This window comes from Hyaena hyaena, unplaced genomic scaffold (genome assembly GCF_003009895.1).
Source record: "Hyaena hyaena isolate Hyena2069 unplaced genomic scaffold, ASM300989v1 scaffold_74, whole genome shotgun sequence".
NCBI classification, from domain to species: domain Eukaryota; kingdom Metazoa; phylum Chordata; class Mammalia; order Carnivora; family Hyaenidae; genus Hyaena; species Hyaena hyaena.
The window spans coordinates 595,545-610,477 of NW_024080706.1; the positions used below are offsets into that span (position 1 = coordinate 595,545).

Genomic DNA, 14,933 nt, shown 5'->3' on the forward strand with positions numbered 1-14,933 from the left:
TCTTCCGGTTACTACCCGTGTAATCCTGTGCAAGTTACTTCACCTCTTGGAGTCTCCATTTTTTTTATCTATAGGCGGGATTGGCTACATCAGGGCCCGGTGCAAACTGAAAACATGGGGTCAGGGCAGCTGGGTGGCTCGTTGGTTAAATTTCAGTTCAGGTCATGATCTCACGGTCGTGAGATGGAGCTCTGCATCAGGCTCTGTGCTGAGCACGGAGCCTGTTTAGGATTCTGTCCCTCCCTCCCCCACCACCCCTCCCTCACTTGCTCTCTCACTCTCTCTCAAAAAATATTTTAAAATATATTAGAAATGAAAATGCAGGGTCAGCTGTTCAAAAGTTAGTTAACAATTTAAGAAAGCAGTGCAGGGCATAAAAGCCAGCATGAGGCTGTCCCCAGCGGAGCCTGGACCCTGCCTGACTGTGCGGGTGACACGACCGTGAAGCCCACCCTGCTTACAGCATTAACTGGCATATGACATGAGATGGCGTGTGAGAAAACATGCAGCGCAAAGTCTGACTCGTAGCACAACGCTCAGGGATGGTAGACAAACAGCCCTAGTGACATCTGTCTTGGTGCCGAGAGCCAGGCCCTCCTTGCACAGGCAACACTAGCAATGGTGAGGAGGGGTCGTACGGGATGTGGGGCACTGAGCCGAGCCCACACCTGCATCACACATGCTGGGAAAGGCACCAGACTGGGGCGCCGGGCCCAGCACAGAGGCTGCTACGGGATCAGGGGCAAGTCCGCTGTACTGCCCCTCAGCACTCCTCAACTGCGAGATGGCATTTGTTTTTGTTTTTATAATTTTTTTAAATGTTTATTCATTGTTCTCAGAGAGAGAGAGCATAAGCAGGGGCGAGGCAGAGAGACACACACAGAATCCAAAGCAGGCTCTAGGCTCTGAGCTGTCAGCACAGAGCCTGATGTGGGGCTCGAACTCACGAACCACAAGATCATTACCTGAGCCATAGTCAGATGCTTAATCAACTGGGTCACCCAGGTGCCCGTGCAAGATGGCATTTGTAACAAAGCTCCCCATGCGCTTCACTGGGCTATTGTTAAGATACACACAGATCGAGGGGTGCCTGGGTGGCTCAGTGGGTTAAGCCTCCCACTTCGGCTCAGGTCATGATCTCACGGTTCGTGGGTTCGAGCCCCGTGTTGGGCTCTGACAGCCAGCTCAGAGCCTGGAGCCTGTTTCAGATTCTGTGTCTCCCTCTCTCTCTGACCCTCCCCTGCACATGCCCTCTCTCACTCTCTCAGGACTAAATAAAAAAAAAATTAAAAAAAATTTGTTTTTAAAGATACACACAGATCGAGGCTGCAAGGGCTGAAGACTTCACAGGACTTCATAAACCCGAAGGACTGCAGAGGGTTTTTTTTTTTTTTTCTTCTCTCTCTTTTTTTAAATATCTTTAACTATTTAACTCAGAAAGCTTGACTTAAAAGGTCACAGGAGGAAGAGGGGAGGAGGAAGCCAGAGCTCTCAGGTTTAAAGATAATGGACCAGTGTAAAGTCAAACAAAAGTAGTCTGGCCTGAAAAATAGAAGTTTAAATTATTTAAAGCGCTGTGGGCCAGAGAGCAGTTCAACTTGATCAGAGTGAAACCAAGGTCTGATTTCAGCCAAAACCAAAATGGGGAAGCTTAAACCACAAATCACGTTCGGTTTCTGTCCAAGGCAGCCTTCCAAACCCTTCGGCAGCCCTCCGTGGTGGCCTTCAGCCTCCCTGGGACCTCGCAGGTCATGTGCCCACAGCCGAAGCATCAGCAGCAATCAGCTCATCCCAACGGACGGCCTCGGGATGGCGCTGTAAGGGCTCTGAGAAAGGACGCTGCGCACCTGCAGGAATGCTCTGGTGGGGAGTCTGTGCTGAGTCAACTTTGCTGACGGTGCCGGCATCCACTTACTCTCTGTCAGCTGCACCCCCTGGCAACCCTGCACACCTTTGCGCGGAAAAGGCGACATGGATGTGTGCGTGTGGGTGCGCGCGCATACGCACTATATATATGTGTGTTAGGTGTGTATACAGATCACACATATCTTCAAGATGAACTGAGCCTGGCTATCCCTTATGACACAGCTCTGATAAAGAATCCAGACTGAAAACTAAGTCACAGACCGGCTTTAACACAACCAAAAGGACTATCAGGCAGGCTATACAAAGACCTCTCACAACTCAAAAGGAAGAAGACAAACCACTCGGTAGGAAAACGGGCAAAACGATCGTGTGATTCCCACTAGAGGAATGGCCGATGGTCAATAACAACTTGAAAAACTGTTGACTGGCCGCGGTAAGTAAGAAAGCACCACTTTAATCACAAGATTCACCAAACTCATGGTCCTAAAATATCAGTTTGTCAGCAAGGATGTGGAGGGAGAGAAGGTCTCAGGGACCACCAGTGGGAGTGCAAATTGGTGGGTCCACCTCGGAGACCCATTTAGTCATAGCCCATAAAAAGCTGCACGTGCCGTACAGCCCAGTAATTTCGCTGACTCTACACTCCAGGGAGAATCCTGCACAAACAAAAATGTTTACTGAAGCACTGTGTTTAAAATAAAAAAATTAGAAATGACCCAAACGTTCACCCACAGGAAAATAGGACAAGGTGCTACATTGTTAGAACTCTGTAGCACGGGTTGGCTGACGGGTTGCTGACATTTTCGGTAAAGGGCCAGTTAGTAAATATTTAAGGCTTTGCTAACCATTCTGCTTCTCTGTCTGCCATAACTACTCAACCTTGCCATCGTAATGCAAAGCAGCCACAGAAAATTCATAAACCAAAGGGCATGGCTGTTTTCCAGTAAAATTTTATTTACAAAAACAGGTGGTACGGGGCACCTGGGTGGCCCAGTAAGTTGAGCGTCTGACTCTTGATTTCGGCTCAGGTCATGATCTCAGGGTTCATGGGTTTGAGCCTCACGTCGGGTTCTGTGCTGACAGGATGGAGCCTGCTTGGGATTCTCTCTCTCCCTCTCTCTCTGCCCCTCCCTGCTCTCTCTCAATAAATAAATAAATAAATAAATAAATAAATAAATAAATAAACTTTAAAAATTAAACAAACAGGTGATAAGGCATATTTGGCCCAGGGGCCATAGTTTGCCACCCCCTGATGAAAAGGAGTAAAAAGTCAATCAGCAACTACAACAACAAAAAGAAAGAAACCAAAGAGCCAGAGTCAGGATGGATAAACTTCACAAATATGATAGTGAGGGAGAAAAGTCAAGTTTAGAACAGTAGATGCCTCTGGAGAGAAGGGAGAAGGATGGAATCGGGGAAGGAGCACATACTGCGAATTTCTAATGATATCTGGGAACCTTTTATTTTAAAAACCGGAAGCAAATAAGTCAATGTGGAAATCATGAGTTTTTAAGCAAGATCTAACTGACATGTAATATTATGTTAGTTTCAGGTATATGAAATAATGATTCAGTATTTGCTTATATTGTGAAATGACCATCACAATAAGTCTACTTAACATACACCGACATCCACAGCTACTAATTTTCTTTCTTGTGATGAGACCTTTTGAGATCTACTCTCTCAGAAACTTCCAAGTATACAATACAGTATTATTAACTATAGTTAACATGGTTGTATCATTATTATATTATTAATAATATGGCAGATTATTACTATAGTTAACATAGTTATAATAATATGATAACATCAATAGATAATGAGATTTTAAAAACATGGTGCTGGCGACACAGGTGTTCATTTAATCTGACTTCTCCTTTTCATATGTTTGAAAGATTTCACTAAAACATTTTAAGTGTCTAGCCTGGCAGAAATGTTTCAGGGATCGCTCACTTTCCTTTTCCTTCACTCTTCCCTCCCGGAATTCTCTCTGGCCCACAAGCACGTGTTTTAGCATCTTTCACACTTAGGTGCCCAGTTGCTCAGAAGACATGGGTACAAGCTCGTGAACAGCCACACCTGGGGTTCCTCCTCCTCAGCGGCTCCTCGGGAAACAGCGTACCCTCCCCCCACCCAATCTCAGGGCAGAGGCACAGAAGCAGAGGAAGCCGGAGGAACATGCAGCAAACCTAGCAGCAAGTTGGAGAAAAAAGCCTTCGAACCATCAAGACACACACTGAAATGTCCAAGTCCTTCAAATGCCTGGAGCTTCCCCACCGAAGGGCCTCAAGCCTTCACCTCCCTCAGGGTCTGTTGCTTCTTCGTTTACGTAAATTCCGGCAAGGGTGGTCGTCCCATTCCCAGGGACAGAGCAAATGAGAAGGGAGAGGGGCTTCTGCCTGCCCTTCTGCAGACAAGGAATAAAAGCAGATGTCTATGGCAGGAGACAAAAAAGCTATAAAAAGCTGCCTTAGGAATTCCAAAAACAGAGCAGCCTACGATTGTTTCAAAAGAGACCAGAAAGTTCTAAAAGGAGCCAAAGCAACCCTGTATTATAGCCTGGTCTAAAAATTAATGTTCCTAAGAATGGCCCTGCACTGTCACCAACCAAGGTAAACACTGATTAAGCCAGGATGCAGCACATCTCAGAGAGATCCCTGTCAACAATGGTCCGCAGAGGCATACACAGATTCAGTTACTAGTCAGACTCACTTTCCCAGAGGAGCAAATCTCCCCTGGGGGCGCCTGGGTGGCTTAGTCGGTTAAGCGTCCGACTTTCGCTTAGGTCATGATCTCGCGGTTCGTGGGTTCGAGCCCCGCGTCGGGCTCTGTGCTGACTGCCAGCTCAGAGCCTGGAGCCTGTTTCAGTCTGTGGCTCCCTCTCTCTCTCACCCTCCCCTGCTCACGCTGTCTCTCTCTCTCTCCTAGAAATAAATAAAACATTAAAAAAAAAAAAAAATCTCCCCTAAGACCACAGACAGCTCGAGTTTCACTGTATTTCTTCCAGGCTCAGCCAAAGCTCGGAGTGAGTGTACACGGGACTGTGGTGAACCAGCCCCATGGGCTCTGGGTGGGCAGGAAGAGTCTTACGGGCTGCGTGGTCCCATGGAACCTTCCGCAGGACCCTGAAACAGTAACTGCTCAATGCACAGCTCATAAGTCGAGCGGGAAATGCTCTGTTCTTTAGTATGTTCTGTCTCAGTATTTTCTAGCAATACTGAATGTGCTCCAAATGTATGTTTTCTTTGTCCTTGGTAAGCTTGACTGGTCACCAGAAGGTGTGTTACTTTACTTAACTAGAAAGAGGAACGTTATTTATCTCAACAAGGATGGAAAAAATGGTCTGTAGAGTTGATTTCAAAACCTCAACCACAGACTCAACCACTCCTCAGTTATTATTAGCACAACAAACAGGGATCTAAGGATCTGTTTCCCAGCCTACAACATTCAGGAAAGAGAACTTGTCTTTCCCTGCCAGAGAGAGAAGGAGAGAGAGAGAGGAATGAGTTAAGGTTAAGCTCAGTGGTTAATTAAACTGGCAGCGTTTACTTCAACCACATCTGAAGGAAAAGGACCCGGGGCCCACAGCGGTCACCCAAAAGCAACCGACCGGCTTGGAGACAGGAAATGAAGCAATCTGTCTCTAGCAGGATGTAGGAAATGTCGCCTTTAATCCATTTTAAGTCTGTGAAGTCAGCCCCTCTTCTACCTCAAAGGGTTCTTCATAAAACACATCAATGAGAAACCCCTCATCACCGGCTCCCTCATTTCCCATCTGTTGCCCATCCCGGGGCGGTAACTCTTCCCTTCTTCACCGAGCATCCCGACCTCATGGCCTCCAGGAAAATCCTGTCTTTCCAGCCCCCATTTCTCTGGAAGCCAGGCAGCTGGGGGAGACGGAGCTGCCGGGAGACTTCCTCTGTTCCAGGATGCAGGGCGCCTGGCCGCAAGCCCCTGCGCAAATCATCCGTCCCATTAACAGGCACTCCCCGTTTAGCGGCCTGGAAAACGCCTGCCACCCCGACCTTCAAAGAGGCAGCCCGTGTGCGGCCAGCTGCACGTTCCTGCCTTCCTTTCTGAGTCCGCTCCGCAAGCCCCCTGACCCCCACCCCCCGGCCGTCCTCTGCTCACCAAGCCCTGTGGCCCATGCGCAGCCACGTCCTGGCGCTAGAACCTCTTCCGAGTCTGGAGGAGGGGAAGAGTCACTACCCAGGGCCAGAGGCTGCGGGCAGAGAGTCTTCGAGTCCCCTTGCCTGTTGTCAGTCTCAGGGCTCGGAGGATTTGAATTTCCAAAACCCCTCCAAAGTCCACTACGTGCCGCTGGCAGAATTTGCTGATTTCCTCCTCCCTCGAAGGGCTTCCCGTACGTGCCTACTTCCTGTCCGACACCCAGTTTCACTGCCCAACCACTGCCTTTTCATGGATGGCTTCCCAGACCTTCCCTCTTGCCCTGAACATCATTCCTGACGCCCTGTGGACACTCTGCTTGAGTATCTCCTCACCCCAAACTCTGCGTGTCTGAAATGGGCGACCTCCCCTCTCTCTCTTCCTGGGATGCCACTCCTATTAAAGGACCACCATGTCGCCGCTCCTCAGGCCCCGGCCACGTTTGACCTTCTCCCTCTCCTCACCCTGCACGCACTTGGCTCAATCCCAACTGCTCCTTACTGGGTATAAAACACAATCCCCAATTCTTAACTTGTCTTCTCTGCCCCAGCGCACCAGGCCAAGCAGACATTCTGTTAGGGTTAGAACTGTGTGTGAAGACCACCTGGGCTCAAATTTCAGCTTTACTACTCGCTAGCTACATCACGTTAGGAAAATCATCTGACTTCTCTCAGCCTCATTTTCCTCATCTGTAAAATGGGGAATAAAAATACTGCCTTTATCGGGGCACCTGGGAGGCTCAGTCGGTTAAGCATCTGACTCTTGAACTCAGCTCAGGTCTTGAAATCAAGGTTGTGAGTTCAAGCCCCATTCTACTTAGAAAGAGAATAGTGCCTATGTCACTATGTCATAAGATCTTGTTATAACTGAGCGAATGCATGCAAATAACTGAGAATAGCATGTAGCCCACAGAGGCATTCAACAAATGCTTGTTATAATTAGCATTATACATATTACACGTAACTATCCCTACCCATATAGTGGTTAAGGGTTTGGACCCTGGATTTACACTGCATGGGTGGAGATCCTGACTGCACCATTTACTGGGTGACCTTGGGCAAGCTACTTAACCTTTCTGTTACCTGTTTCCTTGTCTATAAAAAGGGAGTAACCTAAATGAGACAATCTAAAATGAGACTGTCCATGTAAAGCACACAGAAAGGTGCCACACGCACGGTAAGCTGAGCGCTCAGCAATCATCAGCCGCGTGGCTTCTATGCCCTGCAGTTTGCACACCCCCAGCCTCTGCCTGGGCCTCAGCCTGAAACTGCAGTGCTAACTTTTTAACGGTATTCACCTCCTAGGTCCACGTCCTTCAGCAGTTCCCACTGATGAGCCCAGAGGGAAATACCTCCCCCATCACAGCTTCCCACAGCACTCCCAACTGGCAACCCATGTTACAAGTATCTGGATGTGAGCATTGCTGTTTCCCTCGCTTTGAGTCCGATCTCAGCAAGGCCGGGTCCTGTATCTGACCCAGGTTTACAGCCTTTGCAGCATCTTGCAAAGGTCGGGCATAGACATTGTGGAAAGAAGAGAATCTGAAAGGTAGGAGCGGAGGGCTAACGAATAATGCATGGCCTAAATATCCCCTCTGGGTATACATCTGAGACGCAGGAGAGGATCAAGACATCCATACGTTAGGAATATATCCTGACTGCCTGTCTTCCTCTTTTAACCCTTTGTTTGATTAGTTAGTTGCTTCGCCCATTCATTCAACAGACATTTACTCCTGACTATTTCCTTTACATAAAGCACTCTGCTAGGCACAGGGCATAAAAGAAAGCCAGGTCTGTATGCTTCCAGAGCTCACATTCCAGTGGGGAGACAGGCAGGTCAATATGCAATGAAGGTAAAGCATGACAGGTGTGATTTGTTCCACACATATTTACTGCGTGCTAAGGCCGAGCCCAACCACACGCTCAGCGCTGGGATACGGCTGTGACTCTGCCAACAATACCACCCTCACGAGGTCACAAGCAAGGAAGACAGAAAATAAACACAGTGGTTCTAAGAAGGGTGAAGCAAGGAAGGAAACAGAGCTGAAGACTGGTGAGAAAAGGGGTTATTTCTTAACAGGGTGTGCAAGGCAGGCCTCTCTTCTTAGGTGGCATTTGTCTGGAGAATGGCCCAGCCCAGCCCTGGAAACCAGGGACGTTTCCTGAAGGAAGCAGGTCACACAGGAAGGAGTCTTTAAGGGGACCTTGATGAGGGGGCTCTGGAGCTCTGGGTGGAAGGGTCTTCCTGCTGCCCATCCGATGTGGGCCCGACTCCTTGAGGCCACTGTCACCGGCTGAGGAATGATGAGGAAATACAGCATCTCATCTGGCTGACATGAACAGAGCTCTGGGAAATGCCAGCACCCAGGGGCTCCGTGAACAAAAACCATAGGGACACTGGCGAAACCATTCAGTTGCCCAGGGGGGACAGGCAAGAACTCATCAGCAGGGGAAGAACACCGTCTAGGACCCAGTGGTGTTTATGGGCACGAGTACTGTGAAAACAACAGCATGAATCAATGGTCACCCAGGCCACCCTGCCATCTCAGTTCTGGGCAGGAGTCTCCATCCTCACTGAATGGGGACCTAGGTCAGGGCCACGCGGCCAGCCGAGCCAGGGTCTTCCCTCCAGCCAAGAATGTCTGAGCACAGGGAGGGGGCTAAACACAGCCAAGGGAGAAAGGACACAAGGCAAAAGAGTAAAATCTCAGCACTGTGAGCCTCTAAGAGGAAATACTGGTTCTTGCTTATCCTCACTCCTGAGTCAAATGCAAAAGGTAGGAAAACACGTCTATAAAAACAAAGCTCTTTAAAATTACAATTCTCCAAGGGTTCCTGGGTGGCTCAGCTGGTTAAGCATCCGACTTCGACTCAGTTCATGATCTCGTGTTTCATGAGTTCGAGCCCTGCATTGGATTCTGTGCTGAGAGCTCAGAGCCTGGAGCCTCACTCCCTCTCTCTTTGCCATCCCTCGCTCATGCTGTTTCTCTCTCTCAAAAATAAACATTAAAAAAAAAAGTATGATTCTTCAGTTATCTATGCAAAGTCAAGACAAAATTCAATGAAACCTCTCCTTTAGCTTATATTTTTAACGTTTTATTATAGAAAATTTCAAATATACAAAAAGAGAGACTGGCATAATGAACCCCAATGTCCCAATCATCCGGCTTTAAAAATTATCAACTCACGGGGCAACTCACTGACAATTTCATTTCAACCCTACCCCGTCCACTAGCCCTCATAGGATTTTATCTTCATATACTTCTTTATTATTATACTTATTATTATAAATATTTAATATACTATTAAATATTACATATGTACACATATAGATACATCTTTATATATGAGTATGTTTTAAATAATAAACAGATTATCATTCTCACACTTCATTTTTTTCCCCATGCTCACACTTTAAAAAACTAACAAGATTGCCTTAACATCATCACATATACAACCACAATTCACATTTTCCCAGTTAATTCAGTTTTGGGGGTTATTTTTTTTCAAATGTTTGTTTATTTAATTTGAGAGAGACTGATAGAACACAAGTGGGGGGGAGAGAGAGAGAGAGAGAGAGAGAGAGAGAGAGAATCTCAAGCAGACTCCACGCTCTCAGAGCTGAACCCAATGCAGGGCTTAATCTTACAAACCATGAGATAATGACCTGACTTGAAATTAAGAGCCAGAGGCTCAACTGACTGAGCCATCCAGGTGCCCCTATTTTTTTTTTAACAGTTGGTTTGTTGGAATCAGGATTGAAATGAGATCTGTATATTGCATTTGGCTGATTTGTCAGTCTTCTTCAGTCTGTAGGTTCCCTCTTCTCATTTTTCTTAAAATCTACTAATGGATGAAATGGAGTCCTGAAAAATCTGCCATATTCTGGATCTGGGATCTGACAGTGTGTCTCCCCATGGAGTCGCTAACACGGTCCCCTGTCCATGAATTTCCTATAAGCTAACAGTTAGTGTTACAGACCGCATGTTGTGTCTCCCAGAGCTCATGTGTTGAAACCCTAACCCCTAATAAATGGGATGGTCTTGAAGGGGAGCCTTTGGTAGGAGATTAGGGTAAGATGAGGTCACAAAGGTGGCATTCTCATGATGGCATCAGGCCCCTTATGAGAGGAGGGGCCCAGGGATTTCTCTATGTGTGGGAAAGTCAAGTGAGAACATGAACAGGAGAAGGGCCCAGGCCAAGAACCCAGCCATGATCATACCCTGGATGGTGGACTTTCCAGGATTATGAGAAATAAGCTTCTGTTTAGTAAGTCACCCAGTCCATGGCCTTCTGTTACTGCAGCCCAAACTGACTACAGCAAATTCAGAGGCTACATCGATGAGACTCAGGGTGGAAGCAACATCTCACAGTGACGATGGTGTTCTTATTGGGTCGCATCAGAAGGCAAGTAACACCCAGTTGTCTCTTTCCCTGCAATGCTAAGACCGACTTGAGGGAGGGTCCCATTCCAGGTCAGAAGCAGTAATCACACCCACTCCACCTCTGTCACTGCGTGCAGCTGCAATAAAAACCTGGCCAAATACATGGTGCAGCTATTTTTAGATTCTGGAAAGTAAATATGAGTAGACCAACTGGGAAGAGGACCGAAATTCCATCTATCACTGAAATTGTGGTAAGTTTACTATTCCCTCCTTCCCCTAGCAGCGTCCCAGGAAACCAGAAAGTATCAGAAAGACAGTGTTGGAGGGGGAGGAACGTGGAAAAGCAACCCTAGAGCATTATTTATGAACTTCTAGGCTGATCCCCGGTCTGCACGACCATGGATCTGGTCCTAATGAGCATACCCAGGACTTTGCGAACCAAACTCATAGACCACTGCCCAGGGCCCAGACACAGGAGGTGGCCAAGCACCGCACAGCCAAACAGCAGTGCAAAAACAGTTTGAAATCTATTACAACGGCAGTGCACAGAGTGCTGGTAGGAATCTGTGGCCTGACCCAACAGAGTCATCTGCTTACTAAAACAAAAATATAAGCATTCTCTGCAGGACTGACACAAAACCCAGAGGATCCTACATAATAATCAAAATATCCAGAATATAATCCATTGCCTTGCGAATAATCTGGAAAATCTCAATTCTCTCAGGAAAAGATCATCAACAGACATCGATGCCAAGACAAGACAGATGTTGGAATTATGTGACAAAGGCTTTAGAGCAGCTATTACAGAAAGACTCTAAAAAGCAATCACACAAACTCTTGAAACAAATGGAAAATACAAAGTCTCAGCAAAGAACCCAGAAGGTATAAAGAAGAACCAAAGAGAAACTTTAGAACTGAAAAACACAGTGACGAAAAAACGAAAGAGACACACTATGTGGGCTCAGATTGGAGATGACAGAAAAGAAAGTAAACTTGACAAAAGACTAATAGAAATGATCTAACCTGAACAATGAAAGGAAAAAAGGTTGATTAGAAACTGAACAGAAAACAAAACAAAACAAAACAAACAAACAAAAAGAAACTGAACAGAGCCTCAGGGGCCGGTGGGTCGATCAGAAAAGATCCAAAGTTGGTATCAGAATCCCAGAAGGAGAAGGTACAATACTTGAAAATGATTTGAAGAATGAATAGCTGAAAATGTACTGAGGATAGCAAAAGACAAAAGCTTACCCATTCAAACAGAACCCTACACAGAATATACTCAAAGAAATCCACATAGCCAGCCACACACACACTGTAATCTAGCTGCTGAAAGCTAGGCTAGGAGAAAACAAAATCTTCAAAGCGGCCAGAAAAATGATGCATTTTCTACGGGGAAACAATCTGAATGGCTGCAAATTTCTCATCGGAATCCACAGAAGTCAGAGGAAGAGGGACAACATTTTTTAAAGTGTTTAAAAACAGAGCTGTCAACCCAGAATTCCATATGCAGTAAAAATATCCTTCAGGAATGAAGGTGAAATCAAGACATTGTCAGATGCAGGAAAACTAAGAGAATGTGTTGCCAGCAGACCTGCTTTAAAAGAATCTCTAAAGGAAGCACTTCAGACAGAAGGGAAATGATACCAGAGGAGACCGGGAACACTAAGAACCAGAATGGCAAACCTCCGTGTAAATTTCTTAACAGACTGCTCATCTCCTCTAAGTTCTTTCAAACGCATTTGAGAGTCTAAAGCAAAAATTAAAACACTGCCTCTTAGGGTTTTGAAGGTATGTACATGTACCATCTCAGATGACTGGAACATAAAGAGATCTACGGAGCGACAGGGTTTCTGCGTTCTACTTGAAGTGGTGCAATACTGACTCAGGTCTGTCTGAGGAAAGACTTAATGGCTAGTTTCAAGGGGTTTCAGCCTGATCCATGCCTTACAAAGCTCCCCATCAATTTTTCATCTCATGGTTTCAGGAACCATTGATGATCCACATCTTCATCAGGGTTACAAAACAGACACTTTAAGTCTCTCCTTTTCCATTATAGTTCATTAAAAAAAAAAAAAAAGAACCCTTTCCTATGTTGGCTATTTAATTACTCAGAAGCACAATGCATCTAGAAAAAGGAGGCTAAATCCTTGATTCTCTCCTTTCATTTACTATTTCAAAAACAGTGAATTAGAACCATTATTTTTAGATGGTAGATATGCCAGAGGAAAATGCTGGCTTAATCCCTAATGATCTCATTTGGAATGGATAGAATTCACTCATTTAGACAATTAAAGACCAATATCCAAACATTTAAATCATACAGGGTCTTTAATATGACAGGGAGTATGTAGAATGGCACAGTCATTTAGAATGTACATACTATAATGTATCACACTTGCTTTTTATTGCTATTCAATTACTGTCTAGTATGTATATATGAATATATATATACACACACATATATGTACATATATACATACACATATATGTATGTATACACACACATATATGTGTGTATATATATATATATATATATATATATATATATATAAATTTCCCCTTAGATAAGATCCCCATAGACAGTAGGAAGAAGCTAAGATCAAGTTGAAACTTACTAAAGAACTTAATGAAAATAAAACAAGTATATCCTTAGACCTCCTAAGCCAAAGGTGAAATGCTAGTAAATACAGTCTTCCTTTCAACAGCTCAAGTTTTAAGTCACTGTCGGTTTTCAAAATCAACGACGCCTGGCCAGCCACCACACGAATCACATTTCAGATACAACCTGGTCTAACTGTCACAACAACCCAGGAAGCAGGCTCTTGGTGCCCCCATTTCACGAGAAGAGGAAACCACCGTGCAAGGAGATTACGTAGCACAGCCAAGCCACGCCTCATTAGCGCAGATGGGAAACCTGGAGCCAGACTTCCCAGCTCCAGAGTCATTTTGTTCAATCAGGCTGCTACCCTTTCAGTGACCTGTATCCCGCTGCTAAGGGGTGGTTCTGCTACGCTACTCACCATTCAACAATCTAGCCATTATGTCATGTTTTTGCCATCTGAGATCCAGAAGATGAAAAAAGGCAACAGGAGAAGGCACACGGGAGAGTTACCGACTTCCTCCCTGGTGGGGGTGGCAATCATTGTTCCCTGGGGGGGCATAAATGGTCATCCTCCTCTTCAAGGGCTTAAAACAGAACCAATGGGGTAAAGGGAAGTTGACTTCTCAAAACAATCACTGAAGTCATTAAAGCTTTTGTTTTGAAATAAATTTGTCACATATATAACAATTACATTCATAACAATGACAATCCTAATGAGTAACATGTGTACATACATACATACACATACATAGATATACACAGGGAGAAAGAGAGAGGGAGAAAGGACGGGCACAAAAAAGCCCACATATTACGTGTGTTATTCTGGGCAAATTTCATTTTCCATTTTATATCTTCTGTATTTTGCAAGTTGCAAAACCATTGCTGGGAGAGCCAGTACAGCACCAAGGCTGGGGAAGAGATGCCCGAAGGCCACTAAAGCTGACGCATGAAGTAGTTCTGGACACAGGGATGCTGCCCGGGGAGGGACTGCGTGCATTCGGGCCATGGAGTATGAAGCTCAACATCAGAGCTGCCAAGAGGCAAGGTGGGGCAGAAAGAACGAGAAGGGGGTGTGTCTGTCTGTGTGGTGATGCCCTGGAATATTATACAGCAAGGAAAAGGAATCAAGGCAGTCACAAGACAAGAAGAACTTTAGCTTTCTATAGTATTTGCGTATTTTTTTCAAAAATATATTCTTTTAAAAAATTTTAACATTTATTTATTTTTGGGAGAGAGACAGAGAGACAGCATGAGTGGGGGAGGGGCAGAGAGAGAGGGAGACAGAACCTGAAGCAGGCTCCTGGCTCTGAGCTGTCAGCACAGAGCCTGACGCAGGACTTGAACCCACAAACCACCAAATCATAACCTGCGCCGAAGTCAGATACCTAATTGACTGAGCCACCCAGGCGCCCTTCAAAAATATACTCTTATGACATAAAAAAAAACCTTTTTTAAGAGAGGCAAACCATGAGAGATTCTCGAATACTGAGAAAAAACTGAGGGCTGATGGGGGTGGGGGGGAGGGGGGTGATGGGCATGGAGGAGGGCATTTGTGGGGATGAGCACTGGGTGTTACATGGAAACCAACTTGACAATAAACTATCTGTAAAAAATAAAATAAAATAATTCAAAGTAGGAAGGAAAGCAGGCACATGAACACGGGTGCTGTGTGCGAGAGTCAGAAGCAGGGAATCAGCTCTGACATTCAGGACCCGAGTGATGCTGGACAGGTTCACCGACGTCCCTACACCTCAGATCCCTTATTTGTTACCAAGGATCGCATGCTGCACCTGCAGAGCTACAGTACTGAAGACAAAGTACGCCCGAGACCCAAGTGCCCAGTAGAGACCCCAATAAATGGCAGCTGAGTATTCACCCATTTGCGCAAGAAAGAAGCAGTGAGGACCGGGA

The 14,933-nt window shown here is 45.7% G+C and overlaps 1 protein-coding gene and 1 long non-coding RNA gene across 2 annotated transcripts in view; one reads left to right on the forward strand and one right to left on the reverse strand.

Moving 5' to 3' along the window:
• LDLRAD3 (low density lipoprotein receptor class A domain containing 3) overlaps positions 1-14,933 on the reverse strand; it is a 234,734-nt gene that overhangs the window by 107,677 nt on the left and 112,124 nt on the right. The gene's annotated exons all lie outside the window — the stretch shown is intronic.
• Positions 11,904-13,709, forward strand: LOC120232574. The gene is made up of 2 exons (XR_005528592.1): positions 11,904-12,306; positions 13,126-13,709. It is a non-coding gene; the product is annotated as an uncharacterized LOC120232574 (long non-coding RNA).